A 5,615-nucleotide genomic window follows, 5' to 3' on the forward strand; every position below is an offset into this window, starting at 1 on the left:
TGTAATCCCAGCTACTCAGGAGGCTGAGGCAGGAGAATTGCCTGAACCCGGGAGGCGGAAGTTGCGGTGAGCCGAGATCGCGCCATTGCACTCCAGCCTGGGTAACAAGAACAAAACTCCGTCTCAAAAAAAAAAAAATAATAAAAATAAAAATGAGTGAATGTGAGAGAAATTAATTGCTCAAGAGCAGTAAGTAGGCAGTCTTATCCTTCTGCCTACTAAAAATGGGAAAAAACCAATTCCTATGTAATGTTTGTTGCACCCCTATTGTTTGCCTTTTTAACTAAATGCCTTGTGTAATGGCAATGTGTTTGTTTTTTCTTTCAGGGGAGGGAAAATCTCCCTTTAATTCTGCAGTTAAAATTTGTAATACTGTAAGAAGAAAGTAAATATATTTTATTCTTCTTTCTCACATTAGAAGTACTACAGGTTGAGCATTCCTAATCCAAAAATCTGAAACTTTGAGCACTGACATGACACTCAAAGAAAGTACTCATTGGAGTATGTCAGATTTCAGATTTTTGGATCAAGGATGCTTAACCAGTAAGTAAGTATAATGCACACATTGCAAAATTCAAAACACTTCTGATCCCAAGCATTTCAGATATGAGATGCTCAACCTGTAGTTGGCTGGTTTCAGATAAGAGCATGTTCCATCGTGGCTTTCCCACTGAATGCATGGAGCAGCTATTCAAAGATTCTGAAAAGAATATAGCAGCAGGTGGATTGGGGAGGAAGATTAGAATTGGAAGTATTACTGAACCAGTGATGAGTCTACCATTTTTCCCCTGAACTCAACACATTGGAAACCTGGAAGTGAGTACTGGGATGCAGAGAAGAGTGCTAGAAACCTAGGTCTGGCTCAAGGAGCAGAAAGAGAAATTTTAGTATTCAGAGCGTGCAGAAACCCTTTTCTTCTGTTTCTTTTTTTCATGTGTGTTCTCTTACATGCCACCCCCTAAGCAATCCTGTGGTGGTGACAGTGTTGACTAATGGCAGTGAGAGTATTCAGAAGACAAACTCTGAGGGAGAAGATCCTTTTTCTCTCTCCAGTAGAGCTGTGGTTCCAAGAGGGGAGAGCCAGCCTCCACGGCACTTTTTATTTCTGTCCTCCATCAGTATGGCCCTGGAAACAGGCATAGTGGCAAAAGCACACAAATTAACTAAAGCCTCAGTCTTTCTGCCAGAGAACCAGTAGAAGGAACTGGAAAGTATTGGGAAGATCACAGAGAGGAAGGAACTCTGTCACCAAAAACTGACACCAAAAAGTTGTTTATGAATTCCTGGGTTTGCCTCAAATCTGCACATGTGTGTGATCTTACTCAGCATAACAAGGACTTTGAGAACTGAACTAACAGACCAACACCCAGATCCCAGAATGGCAACTTGGAGATGTTCACATGGGATAGATAATAGCACTGCAACAGTTTTGAAAGTTGAACCAACATTGTAATCACATTTCACAAGAAGGCAGATTGGGACTTGAGGCCTGAACCTAACCAGATTGCCTGCTGAATCAAACTCAATAACTTTCTCCATAGTTTTAAATGACCTAGAGTTTAATAACTATTCAGAATGTCATGGATATAATGCAAAATTTCTCAGCATACCAGGAAATGGTAAAATATCAACTCTTAAGGGAAAAGACAATAGATCCCAGCACTGAGATGTCACAGGTGTTAACATTATCTGACAAAGACCATTAAAGCAGTTATTATAAAAGTGCTCCAACAAGTAATGAACTCTCAAAACCAATGGAGAAAACATTTTAGCAAATAGATGATGTAGGAAACAAAATGGAAATTTTAGAATGGAAAAAACACAAAAGCCAAAATTAGAAATTAACTGAGTAGTCTCTAGCAGATGGAAGGAAAGAAGCATTGATAAACCAATAGAGTTTATCTAATCTGAACAACTGAGAAAAAGACTAGGGAGAAAAGAACATGAACAGAGCTTCAGAAACCTGTAGGACAAGAACAAAAGATCTGACATTTGTGCCATCGGAGTTTCAGAAGGAGGAGAAAATGTGTTGAAAAAAAAAATGTTTGCAGAAATAGAGTCAGGCATCATTTAATGGCAGGAGAAATGCATCATTAGGCGATATTGTGTACATCATAGTGTATAGTTAGAACTAGATGGCATAGCCTACTACACACCTAGGCTGTATGGTATAGCCTGTTCCTCCTGGGCTACAAACGTACAGCATGTTAACTGTATTGAATACTGTAGGCACTTGTAACACAATGGCAAGTATTTGTGCATCTAAACATGGGAAAAATACAATAAACATACAATATTATCATGGGATTGCCATCATATATGCTGTCATTGACTGAAACGTGGCATGTGACTTTATTTTCCCGATTTTGTGAAAAATCTCTAGATTTAAAGCTCAAACCTACACCCAGACATCATGATGGAACTTGTGAAAAATAAAATGATACTGAAAGCAGCAGGGGGTGGGGAGGAAACACTACCTTCAGAGAAACAATGATTAGGATAACTGAGTTTCTCATCAGAAATCATGAAATGGCACAACATTTCTAAAATGTGGAAAGAGGCTAAGCGCAGTGGCAAACGCTGTAATCCCAGCGCTTTGGGAGGCTGAGGGAGGTGGATCGCCTGAGGTGAGGAGTTCAAGACCAGCCTGGCCAACATGGTGAAACCCCATCTCTACTAAAAATACAAAAATTAGCCAGGCTGTAGTGGTACACATGTGTAATCCCAGCTACTCAGGAGGCTGAGGCAGGAGAATCATTTGAGCCTGGGAGGTGGAGGTTGTGGTGATCTGAGATCATGCCACTGCACTCCAGTCTGGGGGAGAGAGTGAGACCCTGTCTCAAAATAAAAATTTAAAAATGCAGAAAGACCTATCAGCCCAGAGTTCTATATCCAGTGAAAATAGCCTCAGGAATGAAAGTGAAATAAAGATATTTGTGGATCAGAGAAAATGAAGATGTTATCTAAAAGAATTGCTATAAGAAGCTCCTTCAACAGAAGGGAAATGACATCTTAAGGAAAATTGAAATATTCAGGAATGAAGGAAGAACAACAGAAATGGATTAAAAGAACAGACTATTGAGTTCTTAAAATATGCTTAAGATACTAGTAACATAAAGATGGAGGGTAAAGGTGCCTAGATGGCAAGTTTTCTACATTCCACTTGAAGTGGTAAAATATTTATTCTAACTAGACTAAAAAGCTGATTGTGCATATTCTAATCCCTCAACCAGCCACTGAACTATGCAAAGGAATATAATTTTTAAAAGATAAAACGAAATACTAAAAGGTCTTTAAGGAAAAGGCAAGAAAAGGAAAACAGGAAAAAAAAGCAAGCAAATGCAAAAATAATAAAATAGTAGACCTAAATGCAAACATCAGTATTTACATTCAGTGCATATGATGTAAGCACACAGAGGTCATCAGAATGGCAGAAGCATGAAACTGGGCCCCTATTTCATGATATATAAAAATCAACTCAAGATGGGGACTGAAATGTAAGAAAATGTAAGACCTAAAACTATAAAAATGCTAGAAGAAAACCTAGGGAATGTTTCTGGGCATTGATCTAGTCAAAAGAATTCATGACTAAATCCTCAAAAGCACATGCAAAAACAAAAAATAGACAAATGGGACTTAATTCAACCAAAATAAATAATGAACAGAGTGGACAACCTGCAAAATGGGAGAAAATGTTTGCAAATTATGCATTCAACAGAGGATTAATATCCAGAATTATCTATCTACCTACCTACCTACCTACCTTCCTACCTACCTATCTGGAGTTTGAGGCCAGCCTGGGCAACATAGCACGAGACAGTGTCATGCTACATGCCCAGGCTGGTCTCTAACTCCTAGCCTCAAGTGATCCTTTTGCCTTGGACTCCCAAAGTGCTGGGATTTCAGGCATGAGCCACCACACCTGGCCTGATATCCAGAATTTAAGGAACTGAAGCAACTCAACAACAAAAACAAAAACCTAACAATCCTAACAATTTTGTAGTAAATAGCAAATGATATTTAAAATTAAAAAGTGGGCAAATGGCTGGGCACGGCGGCTCACAGCTGTAATCCCAGCAGAGGTGCACTTTAGCCTGGCCACAGAGCGGGACTTTGTCTTAAAAAAAAAAAAAAAAAAAAAAAAAAAAAGTGGGAAAGGACATAAACACACTTTTCTGTTTGTTTAAAATGGAGTCCCACTCTGTTGCCAGGCTGGAGTGCAATGGTGCGATCTCAGCGCACTGCAACCTCTGCCTCCTGGGTTCAAGCGATTCTCCTGCCTCAGCCTCCCAAGTAGCTGGGACTGCAGGCGCGCGCCACCATGCCCAGCTAATTTTTGTATTTTGGGGTAGAGATGGAGTTTCGCCATATTGGTCAGGATGGTCTCGATCCCCTGACCTTGTGATCTGCCCACCTCGGCCTCCCAAAGTGCTGGGATTACAGGCATGAGCCACCATGCCCAGTGTTAGTTTTCTGATACTTCCCAACAGCTATCTGTGTAAATTATCTTGGCCATTTTACTGGGCAAATTTCTAGAAACTAGCCATTCTGCTTAAATTGTATTTGTTGATTGTTTGGTTGGTAGCACCACAATCACACAGGTAATTGGTAACTATACTGTACTTGATTACAAAAATATTGCGGAAACACAGATATGAAACAATTCTATGTAATCGGCATTCTTATAAAATGCTCTCTCTTTAGGATATTTTGCAAAACGGCCATTTGGTATCCCTACCTCCACCCCTTTAATCTTCCAGTGGATTTGTAATTTGTTAATCTTGAAGTAGTTAATATTTTTGTAGTAAATAGCAAATGATATGTGCTTTTGAGAATCTAACCATGATAAGATGTGCACAGAGTCTAGTGCAATCAATGACCTTTAAGTTGCCACATGGTAAGGAAGTGATTAGAAAGTATGGAGAGCCTCCAGAGAGGGCAGTGCAGAGCAGCAGTCCAGTGGTGAATAAGAACGAAGGAGGCCGAGTGTGGTAGCTCATGCCTGTAATCCCAGCACTGTGGGAGGCCAAGGTGGGCAGATCATGAGATCAAGAGCTCGAGACCATCCTGGCCAACATGGTGAAACTCTGTCTCTGCTAAGAATACAAAAATTAGCTGGGCATGGTGGTGCCCACCTGTGGTCCCAGCTATTTGGGAGGCTAAGGCAGGGGAATCACTTGAACCCAGGAGAAGGAAGTTACAGTGAGCTGAGATCATGCCACTGTACTCCAGCCTGGCAACAGAGCAAGATTCTGTCTTAAAAAAAAAAAAAAAAGAATGAAATAAAAGCCTGAGGTGAAGAACAGAAGGAAAGAGCAGGTTATTGAACTGATCTGAACCCTGGAATTGGAAAGAGTGCAAGACATGTTTTAGAATACAGACGAAAAAGAAGAAAAAACAATCAATACAGGGGTGTCTGTACCAGAAAACAGTATTTTAAAATTAACTTTTCTTTCTACTCATGCACATTTTTAAAAAAATCAAATAATCAAGCCTTAGAATTAAAACAATACCCTGTTCCTCTTTTCCTATTCTACTTTCAAGTCTTTTGGTATTTATCTCTGTATAAATATTATGCTTATGAGGCATTTTTCTTTTTTTTTTTTTTTTTTTTT

Source organism: Cebus imitator, unplaced genomic scaffold, assembly GCF_001604975.1.
Source record: "Cebus imitator isolate Cc_AM_T3 unplaced genomic scaffold, Cebus_imitator-1.0 Scaffold42, whole genome shotgun sequence".
In the NCBI taxonomy this organism is placed as follows: Eukaryota; Metazoa; Chordata; class Mammalia; order Primates; family Cebidae; genus Cebus; species Cebus imitator.